We start from the raw sequence: 14,088 nt of genomic DNA on the forward strand, positions 1-14,088 counted from the left end.
AATTTTGGGTTTGACTACATGTAATAAATACAAAATTGGTGTGTATATATATATATATATGTGTGTGTGTGTGTTATATTAGTATATGAATATAGACTTATATTTTATATAAATTGACCAATAAACATGTAAACAAGATATTTTATGTTTCATGCATGGAAACACACACACACACACACGCACACACAGTCAAAGATCAAGGCTGGTTCTGTAGGGGTCTTCTGTTACTCGTCATTTCTTTCCTTTTCTGTTTATGAGAAAAATTCTTTAAGACTATCCTTGATCTCCTGAGTGATGAGGTTTTATTTTTTGCCTGCTTAAATACGAACAATGATAGGAATGGTAAAATGTATTTCCAGTATCTTTTAGAAGCATTGGTATATAATAACTATTTTTTGAAAAAATATTGAGGTTCTTCTTCACTTTTTCCAATTTTCTAACAGAGCACATTAAAGTGTAAACGGCCTTGGTGGAATTCTGACTAACGACATTTATAAATGAGCTTGTATTCAGCTTTGCAGATTCTAAGACAAAGTGATCTTACTTGGACCAAAGACAACATTTCAGCTAATTAAAGAAAATTAGGTAAGCAAACTAATTGGGTGAGATTTGTTATTTAATCAGTTGTGGGGTACTCAGCAGGTGATGTGTACTGGCAGGGAGAATGAGGAAGATGGATTATGCTAATGAATTAAGATGTTAATTTACAACCCTAATGAAAAAAAATAAATGTTATTCTCTCATTCAGAATGCTAAAGCAAAATAAACATGCTTGAAAAGGAGCATGCACAAGTGTAGGGAAAGCATAAGGCTGCTAACTCAACCAAATTTTTTTCAATACTTAACTCCTTGTCACAGAGGAACTATGTGATCAAGGCATATTCACATTCATCTTTGAAAAATGGTATCTGGTGAAAAACATTGACCATAAAGAAACTTTTATGAATTCTCTTTCATCTAGTTCAACAAAAAAATCGGTCATGATTTTTTGTTACTGTAGTCTGTTCTTACAGATCAGTTTTTACACTTACTACATATAACATGATTCAATGAGCGTGTGTGTGTGTGTGTGTGTGTGTGTGTATTCTTAAATAGATATTATAGTTCCTTAATTTTAAAAATGAGATTCTGAAAATAGGTATTGGGCACTGGGATTCAGAAAGGTGCAAACACTTCATGAACACAAATTATGATAAACTGTGATAATTTATAGCAAATTATTTATCTTTAAAAGAATAGCTGAAACTAACTCCTTACTAAATAAACCATAGGCTGGAGAAAAGCTCTATTTCATCTAATAAGAAAAGATTAGCCTTGAACTTTACTGATATTACAAAAATAAAGCTATAAGATAAAAAAATAATTTATCATTGGACAGCATTTCCATTCATGTAAGTTACTTCAGTTCCTTGTATGACTATAAAAAATGTATAATGCTTCTTCCATTTCTCAACTAACATATGGATTTTATAGTGATGGCTTAAAGAGAAATTGAATTTAATATTTTAAGAAAATGTTTAGGGAAGGGAGAGAAAGTGCGTGTGTATGTTTGTGCGTGTGTGTGTGTCTGTGAGAGAGAGAGAGAGAGAGAGATTGAGAGTCTGAGAGAAACAGAGCAAATAAAAGCCGGAGGGAGAAAGAGTGAAAAATATAAACGGATTTCTGTTTCTCATTGCTTAAAGATAAGGATTATGTTAGCTATTGGGATCTAAGTTCTTGACTAGCCCATCAGTTTCCTATTCCATTTCTGATTTCCCACAATCACAGTACCAAAAGAAATATTTTTCCTGATTAATCTTTAAAACATTGTATTTCCTATATTTTCTTACTTAGGGTTTTAAACTAAAGTAGCCAGGTGGAAATGATCTCTATGGAAACCACAGAGTAACACTAAATACTTTAAAGATATCAACATGATTTTTTATTTCCCTTTAGAGTCTATGGTAAACCTACTGTTCTCTGAACCACAGTTAAGAAAAAGGTGGTTTTTGTAACCACAGTAACTTAGAAAATTCATAATTCACAGAAATGTAAGAAATATGGGAAAGGTTCTAATTATTTTTTCCACAGCTGCTGCATACCCATAAATTCTCTGTTAAAACAACATGCTAGGGACAGCTGGGTGGCTCAGCAGTTGAGTGTCTGCTTTAGGCTCAGGACATGATTCTGGAGTTTCAGGATCGAATCCCGCATCAGGATCCTGCATGGAGCCTGCTTCTCCCTCTGCCTGTGTCTCTGCCTCTCTCTGTATCTCTCATGAATAAATAAGTAAAATCTTAAAAAAAAAAAAAGAAAGAAAAGTTAAAAAAGAACCAAAACAACCTGCTATGTTGTAGATATCAATTAATAAAGTTCTGTTTGTTATATAAAGTAAAAGATATAGTAAATTCTAATTGCTGTGATACTACAAATGGTATTTTCTCGGGGCACCTGGGTGGCTCAGTTGGTTGAGCCTCGATTTTGTCTCAGGTCATGATCTCAGAGTCTGATTTCAGGTCCCATGTTGTGCTGTGCTCTCAGGGGTGAGTCCACTTGCTCCCCTCCCTCCCTCTCTGTCTCTCCCCTGGCTCACTGCTCTCTCTCTCTCAAAAATTAATTAATTAATTTTAAAAAAATCAATCTTTAAAAATACAAAATGGTATATTCTTATAACTCAAGCCTATTCTTTCAGGATAATTAAGTTCAGTACCAAGGGCTTGTGAGAACCCAGATTTAAAACTCACCACTTAATCCTTCTTATCCCTTATTACTTGCCTTTATTCTTATACCATTTGCCAACCTACTTCACTACTTTATTCTATGATGTTCTCAAGTATCAGAGAAAAATAATAGCTTGAGTACCAAATCATCTAAAATCTTGTCTTAATAATTCTGAAAGTTATTGGTTCTTTGTAAAATAACTTGCTAATGACTCAGAATTGTTTTAGCTTTACCAAAATAAGTGACGTTTTCTAAAAAGCCTCTCAGTGAACTATATCTTACTTTTTAAGCTGTGAAAGGACAAATCAACCATTAATTATGCTGGTCTATTCACAGGAGAGAATCTTTATCGTCCTGGTTTTTGACACATAGCAGAACATTTACTTTCTGCTGAAAGTAGAGTATTTCAAGTCAACTATAAAAAAAATAAAATAGTTTTAACTGGGTTATTTACATTTTGTAAGAAAATAGATGGATGTTTTTGTCTATAAGCATCTTTGGAAATGAGCGCTGAGTTACAGAAATTATTGTATACCCTACATGCACACATGCACAGAGCCTCAGAATTTCAGTTCTTAATTATGATAACATATGATGAGGACATAAAATATATTACACCATTCTTTAGGTACTTTTTAACCTGAATTCATTTGCTCTTTGCAATAAGCATATGAGTCAGCTATTATCATCCTTACCTTCAGATGAGGAAATCAAGACACCATGATTAAGTCAATCACCCTATGTCATTCAATAGTTAAATGGGTTTCCAAGAATCACAACTCAAGTAGTCTGGCTCCCAAACCAGATTACATAGATGCTTATCAAATTCTGCAGATTTATTTTTAATTTAGGCATATACAGTAGTGTTGAAATTTTATACTAGAATCAGTCTGCTTGAATTAATTCATATCCACCACAAGGATAAAGATGTAGCTGTAGATACATATATACATATGCATGGAGATATAGAGATATAGACACAGGCACTGTTAAGTGTGGGACTTCTTTTTGAATTTTTGAGGTGACTAATGTAATTCATCAATTATATTTTGCATACACACACAGGAGGAATAACACCAATGATAAAGACATCAAAGTGTTTTCACTGATGACAAAAATCATAAAAGTAATGCTCAGAATTTTTTGACCTTTGGACATTTTATATGTTTCTGGTCATATTTTAATCTTAATTCTTTATTATTAATAAAATTTCCATTGGAAATGTAGAATCTGCCAATCATTTATTTTAAAAAAAAACACAAGAGAATTTACATGGTAAAAATAAGCATCTCTTCTGATTTCATGTGTATATTTTTTTGCAACAACAAATTAGTTAAAACTTGGTAGCAAATAGGAATAAACTAGAACAAAATGCAAGCTATTTTATTTTATTTTATTTTATTTTATTTTATTTAGATTTTATTCATCTGAGAGAGCATGTAGAGAACACAAACTGTGGAGAGGGAGAAGCAGGCTGCCAACCCAGCAGGGAGCCCCATGCTGCGAGGCTTAATCCCAGGATCCTGGGATCAGGACCTGAGCCAAAGGCAGCCGCTTAACTGAACTGAGCCACCCAGGTGCCCCACAAGCAACTTTCAAGCAACCAAATGCCAGGGTTTCTTCATTACAGCTTTAATAAAGCAAAATATTTGTAACTGCATTCATAGATACTAAGTGCTACAGAAGCCAGCACTGAAAGCAAAACCATCCCATTCAATGTACATTGGACTATATTTAAAATGAGACAAATACTTGTGGTCTTGAGTTTTCTAATGCAATAGGAGTCTGACAATGTAAGTAATAAAGTACCGATGGCCTTCAACTTAACAATGGTTTGACTTATGATTTTTCGACTTTAATATGGTGTACAAGCGCTATGTGTTCAGTAGAAACTCTACTTCATATTTTGAATATTGTTCTTTTTTCAAGCTAGTGCTGTGCTGTATGATTTTTTCTTGTGACACTGGGGAGTGGCAGCAAGCCACAGTTCCCAGTCAGCCATGGGATCACCAGAGTCAACAATCGACCATTCTGAATCCATACAACCTTTCTATCTTTCACTTTCGGTATAGTATTCAATAAAATTCATAAGCTATTCAACGCTTTATTATAAAATTACCTTTTTGTAGATGATTCTGCCCCCTTTAGGATAATGTAAGTTTTCTAAGCCCATTTAAGGTAGGCTAGGCTAGGTTAGGATGTTCAGTAGATCAGGTGTATTAAATCAATTTTCAACTTACAATATTTTCAATTTATGAAGGGTTTATCAGGATGCAACTCCATGGTAAGAAAAGCTAGTTAGGTTAGTGTTTTCAGACTCCAGGGGGGATCGCCGCAGCTTGGGCGGGTCTTCAACTTACACAGTAATCAGCAGCAGCTGCAAAGGATGAATGGAGCTCTGGGAAAGATGCTATGTCTGAGGAATGATACCATTTTTAAGCAAGCCTTTCTTCTTTTAAGGCTCAGGACTTCAGGAGAAAATCTCATCTGTGCTGCAGGTGGCATTCTGCTGAGTACCAGTCAGCGCTACAAGTCAAAGCCTATCCATGGCATTGGAAAATACAAGCAGCTAGTTAAAGCACAGGAGCCCAAGAAGAAGAAGGGAAAAGTGGAAGTGAGACCCTTTAATTTGAGGACAGATTATGAATATGGGTTTTTAAACATTCACCTGACTTCATACGACATGGCCCTGGCAGAGAGGTATGCCCAATATGTTCATCACCTCTGCAGCCATCTATCCATTAAAATTGAGGAAAGTTATGCAATGCCCGCTTCCATGTCCAGCAATGGAAGTGTTGCTGCTGCAGGACCAAGGCAACAAAATGCTCCTGGACTCAGTTCTTACCACCCATGAACGCATGGTTCAGATCAGTGGTTTGAATGCTACATTTGCAGAGATTTTCTTGGAAATAATCCAAATCAATCTTCCTGAAGGAGTCAGATCGTCAGTGAAGGAGCACACTGAAGAAGACTTCAAGGGAAGATTCAAAGCTCAGTCAGAACTAGAAGAACTGTTGGCTAAGTTGAACTAGCTCATTGCAGACCCTTTCATGTCAGGACTGGTGATGTTGAGTGCCAAGGGGAAGATCTTCCTGGGTGCTCAAAGTTAACTGAAGACACCTTTAGATATCATAACTACCCATCCTCATTAGCCAAGAATGCTTCCTTTCTTGTATGGAGGAGTGCTTGCCGATTGTCACCACTTTCCCTTGAGCTAACCTAAGACATCCTTCATCTAATAAAAATCTGTAGCTGAAAAAAAAATAAAAGCTAATTAACCAAAGATCCCTAGACAAAGGAGATCAACTGATGCAATGCATGGAGGGAGAGTAACACAGAGGAATGCGTAAAAACCTGGTACTCAACATGGAAAAGGGCAGGGACCTGTATAAGGTTTGAGCTTCCACTAAAGGAATCTTTCACTAAAGGATCTAAAAAAAGTCAAGGTAGGTTCCAGATTGGTTTCTGCTCCTGAGACAGGATTAGGAGGAGTGAGTTTGATCAAAGGCTGAGTACTGTTAGGAATTGAAGATGGGAGGTAAAGCAAGTCAGAATGTATCATTGGTGAGAATCTCTGGTCTCTCTCAAAGAGGGGCTCATTGGGGCATTTTATGGTTATGGCATGACCGGGGAGAAACAATGTTTCCTACTGACTTTTCTCCTGACCTTAATTCTATCTGTCCCCTAGCCTCATTAACACTGGGACTATTTTCTTTTCCTTTTTCAACTTAAGCTGTTTTTTAATCTTTCAATGCAGGACATGACCTTACTCTCCCTCTTCCCTTCCCCTTGCTCATGCTCATGCTCATGCTCTCTCTCTCTCTCTCTGAAATAAATAATATTAAAAAAAAAGACATGAATATACATTTTTCCAAAGAAGACATGCAGATGGCCAACAGACAAAGATGTTGAAAAGATTCTCAACATTACTCACCATCAATCACAAAACAATTGCTTTTAAAGATTTTATTTATTCAACAAAGAGAGACAACACAAGTAAGGGACTGATAGGCAGAGGGAGAGAGAGAAGCAGACTCCCCACTAAGTAGGAAGCCTGGTACAATGCAGGGCTCCATCTCAGGACCCCTGGATCATGATCTGAGCCAAAGGCAGATGCTTAACCAACTGAGCCACTCAGACACCTTCAAAACAAGATTTTTAATTGCAGTTCTTTTTATGTTTACTTGATGAAAAGATAAGAATCATCAATTAGTCTTTTTGTGCGTGATTATATAGAAGAAATAAAACCACACAGAGTAAAATACCCATTTTGCCTCAGCTGAAACCAGTCAAAAATAGCTCATCACCTAAAAAGCAAAAGAAATAAAAATCTAAGACAATATATTCCCTTGGCCTAAGTCTGTGTGATTACAGAAGTACCCAGCATGGGACCAGATGGGTTAATCTGATGGCACAGAAATGATTCCATTCTACTCCATGAAGCAAAAGCCTCACGAGAGCTTCTAGAATACTAGAGGCCTTGCTCCCCCTCTTCAATCACTCTTGCCCATGAAGGGGAAGGATGAATTTTCACTGGTAAATTTAGAAAGAATAAATTGGGCATTCCCCATTCAGTACATTTCTCTTCCTCTTGGGCCTTCCTCATGCTCTCAATTGCCTGAAGGAGTTTCTAACCCTGAGAGAAACAGAGGCAAAGGAGCAAGCTGCAGGTGGAGTGGGCAGATCGACTACAGTGGCCACAGTTTGCCTGAGTTGGGGTGAATTAGATAGTACTGGGTTTGGACCTAAAGAAGCTTTCCTGCACTCAGGTATAACCTCTGTTCTATTACATCATCTGTAGCAATAATGACAATGTATTCTAACTTCTATCTCTTGCTTGCCCTCAACTCATTTCAATCATTGGCTCATGACTTAGGTCAGGAAAAAGTCTGATTGGTTTACCTTAAATTCAAGAGTCATTATAGAAATATCTTGCCATCCTAATATTTTAAGTCAGACTATTCTGAGAACATTTGGTGGGATTTCTACAATTTATGTTATTTTGACATAATCTTAAGAACTGATAGGGAAGTAGGAGAGTGAGGTAGACAAGGAAGGCAAGACAGGATATGTTAAAAAGCAAATCACCAGGTGGACAGCTGGGACTCAATCTGACTTGGACTGTTGGGACACTGTAGAACCTGCTCCTGAGCTGTCCTCCTGAGGGAAGAGGAAGCTGATGTACTTATTAACCAACTCCTTTTCCACTTGTTAAAGATTCACTCCAGTCAAGTTCAACTCCACAGACACCCTGTCCTTTTTGCATCACGCTTGATCTGATGGCCAAACAAACCACAGATTTCTCTTTTAGTAGGAAACTAGTGGTATATTCATTGAGTGAAACTATAAGGTCCCAGGCAGATGACCAATAGCATCTGCTATGGAGAATTTTCTCCACTCCTCTCCCCAGAAGTTCTTCCACATGGAACACTTTCTAAGTGGGATTGTGTCTTATGAAGGAGTAGAAGAATATCATTTGGTTTTATTAAGAGCATTTTAATTTTTAGGGGTTCAAGAAGGACATATTAGTTCATGGACAGTTCATTTTCTATTCATATCATAATCAAAATCTCATAGGTCAATTTTAATTGAAGTAACACTTCATTTATGGACACTGTTGCCAAAACCATTTTCGGGGATCACATTATTTGCTATAAAATGAGCAGCAACAAGAAAGGATACTTGTCGGGGAGGCTGGGTGGCTCAGTTGGTTAAGCATCTGCCTTTGGCTCATGCCATGATCCTGGAGTCCCAAGATCGAGCCCACATAAGGGCTCCCTGCTTGGTGGGGAGCCTGCTTCTCCCTCTCCCTCTGCCCCTCCTCCAGCCCGTGCTCTCCCTCTCAGTCTCACCCTCACTCACTCTCTCTCACAAATAAATAAATAAAAACTTTAAAAAAATACTTAAGTATATAGAATCAAAAAGAAAAACTAAGAATTGATAGCAAAGGAAATCACCAATGATATGTGCAAATGTATTCTTTTTTTTTTTAAAGATTTCATTTACTTAATCATGAGAGACAGACAGAGAGAGAGAGAGAGACAGACAGAGGCACAGGCAGGCTCCACGCAGGGAGCCCGACGTGGGACTCGATCCCAGGTCTCCAGGATCACGGCCTGGGCTGAAAGGCAGCGCTAAACTGCTGAGCCACCCGGGCTGCCCTGCAAATATATTCTAATGTACACATACACTCTGCCAAAACAAGTTAAAGAATCTCATTTACCAATATATAACCAAGGTATCAAAAACATGGATCTTGAAAGAACTGAGAACAAGAATTCAGCTCAGAAAAAAAAAAAAAAAAAAATTCAGCTCAACATTAGCAGGCAAAACCTTAAATCTCAGCTCCCACTTTGATTAACAATGTTTTGGAAAAGCTCTGCACGGTGAGAAGTTTTATATTCTGAAAAATAGGAAGTTTGGTTAATGAGTTTCTATTTTCCTACCCTGAAATATTTGCTGTGATTCTAAGACAGCTCAAGTCCATCCCAAGTATCCTAGTAATATTCAGTTAAAACTATTTCTCGAGCTTTTCTATGTGATCAATCAGAAGTTTTAAACAAATTTATCCTATATTCCATTAAGGGAATTATTTAGAAAAAGATACCTGAGAGTTTTGCTTTACAAATTAAAGCAGAATATTGCATCTTAATTATGAAATAATTTATTGATGTTAAGTATTAATTTAAAAATCAGAGAGGGGCACCTGGGTGGCTCAGTTGTTAAGGACCCATCTATTGATTTTGGCTCAGGTCATGATCTCGAGGTCCTGGGATTGGGCCCCTGAAACCAGGCTCCACACTCAGCAGGGAGTCTGCTTGAGAATTTCTCTTCCTCTCCTTCTGCTCCTCCCTCTGCTCATTCACTCTCTCTCTCTCTCTCATTCTTTCTCTCTCAAATAAATAAATCTTTACAAAATAAAAGTAAAAACCAGAGAAAATAAATAACAATTCACTTTGCCTTTAAAAATGTGCCCAAAAGACAAAACTAGTAGCTTTGCCTACAAACATTAGTTTTTACTAAGTCACCATTGAGTAAACCTAGCATGAGCCAGTATTTCAAGATATCACTCACACTGCTCTACTGGCAATGACTTTTCTCTGACATTATGAAATACAGTGTATCTCTGATCCCTGGTGACCGCAGTAGTTAACTGCTCAATCATGCCTGCAGCAATTCATTCAGTGCTTCAGAAAAATTACTCACGGATAATGTTCCCCAAACTAACTGTTCAAGAGACCATCATTGCCCTTGCCGAGAGAAAGATTCAAGTTGATTAAGAAGCCCATATGTCCATGTCACGATTGCCATTTTATGTGCATAGTGTTGACGAAGGAAGAGGAGACAACCTGTGTCTATGAGGGAATTTTGGTTGAATTCTGACTCCTTTTGTTTATCTCATTTTAGAAATAATGTGTCAGCCACTCTAGGGAAATGCCAGTTCAGCCATAACTTTGAGCTGAAAGTTCAGAAGTCAAGGTTCATGGGAGGGTTAATAAACACCCACAAAGGTGTAAGATCAAGGGTCAGGAAGTCACTCATTTTGAGCACATAGAAACTGATAGACACCATTGGAAGACTGGTTACAAAAAAGTACAAACCCCAAATAAAAAAGCATTAGCATATGTAGACAAGCATATTATTTCTCAGCAACACTTTCCGCCAGGGGATAAAAGCTTGAAGCTTGAAAGAAAAAAGATCAAAATGCTAATAATGCTAATACATTATTTTCTATGTATTAACAAGAATATTTAACAAGTTCAGAAGTGTCAAATAGCATACCAGATTGTGCATTGTCATGCATCTGTACTGAATTTCTCTTCTTAGTATAAAAACTAAATAAATGAGAATGCATTTGATATAAATACCTTGTGGGGAAAAGGAAAATAAAACATTCCAAATGCAATCAATTCATTTCAAATCCAGCTTTTCTGAAAAAACCCTGGTGTCTAAGTTCTTGCTGGAAACTCACGACCCTATAGCATTTCTGATATGTATGCACAAATGTATTTTGTGTGTTCTGATTTTGTCTTGGTGGTACATCCTCAGGCACCAATAATATTGAAGAGTAGGGGAATTCATTCTTGGTAAATAATGGATATTCAATAGGGGGAAAAAGTAAAAATTATTTGTGAATTGTCTTAATAATCTAAATTGCTTATTTTTAATTATAATACCTCCCCTTTATAAAAAAGAAAAGATATCCTTATGAAGGATCTGATCATATATATTATTGTCTTGTAAGACTTCTCAACATTCTTGGTCTCATAAATTTACATCAAACCTGACCCCTAACATTTCGAAGTTCAGAGAACAGAAGCAAGACTCTTGCTTCCATCCCTCTGGGTCAAGAAAGGATTCAAGAGAACAAATCTGAAATGACTAAGTAAGAAACTCCAAAAATCCACCCTTCCACAAAAAAACAAAGTAAACACTGACAAAATCTTCAAAATCAATGGTTTTGGAAGTCTGAAAATTACCCAAAATTTGCAACTACTCAAGGAATGTTTATTCAAGAAAAATAGTTCGATAATAGCAACAGTGAGGTTTGTAGTTTGTTTCCTTTATCCTATCCATGCTCCCCAACTCCTCCTTTCCTCAGCTTCTCAAACACAACAGCTGGAAAAACCAGCACCCTAGATGTAACTTGAAAACAGGTCTGGAGCCCCCAAAGCTCTACCTCTGCAATATTGTCACTACTTGACCAATCTGGCAGCTCCCTGGAGACCGCACTTGCTTGGCAGACACAGAGCTCATGTCATACCAAATCTGACTCTGTGTTTTTTATGTCTGACTGCTGACAGGTTTTATGTCTCACCTCTACCTCTTCTCTTCTGTGCGCATCAGGGAAAGCTGATAAGAAATCTCAGGTGCCCCATCCTTTGGTGCCGATGAGAGTTTATACCATGTTAGGCCTTGTCCATGTGTGAGCATCCTCACACTGGCTCCATCCCATTATAAGAGTAAAAACCCCAAGCCAGTCAACTTTTTTTTTTTTTTTTTAAAAAACAAGCCATTTTCAGACTAACTTGAGAGGACTGCCCTATGGTCTTCAGTAAAGCCTTATTATGTAAATATGAATTTTATATCCCCTTGGTATCTGTTTATGGCATCATCAGTCTTAATATCTAGAATACATTTTGTGTGGAGGGTTTGTATGGTCTCTACGGGATGGTCTAAAAAATTGTTACTGTGAGCAAGCATGTAGATGATGACCACCACCAGGGGTTTTTCTTTTGTTGCTTTGGCTTACTAAACTGCTGTCTGCTGGTGAACATATGCTTTGAGTTGCTTTTTTTCTGGGGAATTTCCACTTTGAACCCTACCGCTGGATGCACATTTGCTTAGTTTCACCAAGTCCCTGTGATAGTTCTAAATAACTTAAGTCAGAAGTTTCAATAATTAGCCCTTAGAAACAGGAAGGCAGAACTAGAGTGGTCTGCATCTTTTATTTCATCCCACAAATATAATGGAATAATGAAATATTCCAATGGACCAGGTGTCTTGAGTCCAATATGGTCATATTAGACACTAGGTTCAGGGGAAAGACTTATAGCCTATGTGATATAAAAGCCATTAGCTGGTTACATCTGTGGAAGAAGAATAGTCATTGTTTGAAAAGCAACACTGCAAAATGCTTTCACTGTTGCTTCTCCTTACACTTCTATCAAAACAAGATCATGAGCCTCAAGATTGTAGGAAAACAGACCGAAAGTGCCCTGTGAAGTAGACACTGTGATGAGTGACAATATTGTTTTGAGGATCTTTGATGGGCAGAAGCTTAGAAATAGGAGCAGGGCAGAGAATCCTCCACACCAAAGTATATCAACTAACCACAGAAAGGAAAGAAAAAAACACAGGAAGAAAAAGAAGCTTGGAGACAAAGGAGTAAACAAAATCACTAAAACAGAAGTCCCAGTTGGATACCCATAATTTACTATAAGACTTAATACAACAAAAAGATAAAAGGGCAAAAAAAAAAAAAAAAAAAAAAAGATAAAAGGGCACTGATTGGATTTTGCACATCTAAAAAGAAGATCTGAATTAACTTTAACATCTGCTGACACATTAACTGACAAAACTTCTTAGCCTTAATTCCGGGGCTTAAGTTAGAGTTTGCCATCTGACTAAATTTTTTAAAAAATTCTTGTCCCATAATCTTCTCAAAGTTCTTAAATATGGAATATAGGACTGACAAGTATACTTTACCTTAACTGCAGAAATTATTGCATTGCTTCAATTCCCCATGATTATAACACTCATTGCCTTAAAATACTTCATAGTGGGCATGGATGCTCTTGACACAGTAAGTAATAAATTAAAATTATATTAAATCTTTGACACAAATTGACAATTGGCTTATGCCTCTCTCCCCAGCGAAAATAGTTAACATGGCCAATGTAAATGAAAACAACACTTTCCAGTATTGAAACCCATTATATAAGAACTGCTTAGAGAAGTGGTGATTATCTCCCACTGCTTCTCCATTTACCATTACAATTTTGTTTGTTTTTAAAATTGGAAAAAAAAAAAAAAAGAATGGCATCTTAGAGTCAATTATTGTAACTTTAATCCCACAGCTCCATCCATTAAAACCCTGTACCAAATATTATTGAAATTACTGGCTATCCAATCAGCAAAAAGTAAAGATCTTTCTATTATAGATTTGACTAATATATTCTGTTCAGTGTCTATATCAACAGCCTCTCAGCTGTAATTTGCCTTCATCTCTAAAGAGATATTTATCTGGCTACTAATGGGTTATCTTCACTGCCTTGAAAGTACACAATTTTTTTGTAGATAAGATCTTAACAGCATTCAATTTTTTTCTATGAGCTCAGATACAACATTGCATTGATGATGTTTTCATCCAAAGACATTCCTTTGGTACGATCATCCAAGACATACAAATACAAAGGAGCTCACAAAAAAAGGGGGAGGGTCATCACCCACATAGTTCAAGGGCTTATCACCTCAGTTAAATTTCTGAAAATTACTTGATGACCAAGAGCTTCATTCTGATGCTGCCAAGAAAAGCTATTGACCCTCTCAACACCCACTATATCAAAATATCAAAATAACCCCAACATATTTTAGACTTTTGGGGGACTCCGGATGCAACATAGTTTCCTTATTTAAAAATTTTACTTACGTTAATAGGTAGCTTCCAACAAAAGTCTCTAGAATCTGTCCAAATTGGAAAACAATAGGCACAAACATTAATGTTCCCCAGAGACTTTTCACCATAGAAGCTTTGCCAGCCTCCTCACATCTCCTGGCATATCTGGATCACCATGATGGCCTCATGCTGTCCATAAGATTGTACTGCAAGATATTGCCACCCTTTTCCCCATCTATATGCCAGTAGAACAAAAATTGATTGCCACA

General features: G+C 36.9%; 1 pseudogene; it reads left to right on the plus strand.

The window, feature by feature from the left end:
• Window positions 1-5,086: 5,086 nt before the first annotated feature.
• On the plus strand, window positions 5,087-5,945 carry LOC140621299 (large ribosomal subunit protein mL48 pseudogene; annotated as a pseudogene).
• The last annotated feature ends 8,143 nt before the right edge of the window (window positions 5,946-14,088 follow it).

Source organism: Canis lupus, chromosome 30, assembly GCF_048164855.1.
Source record: "Canis lupus baileyi chromosome 30, mCanLup2.hap1, whole genome shotgun sequence".
NCBI lineage: Eukaryota > Metazoa > Chordata > Mammalia > Carnivora > Canidae > Canis > Canis lupus.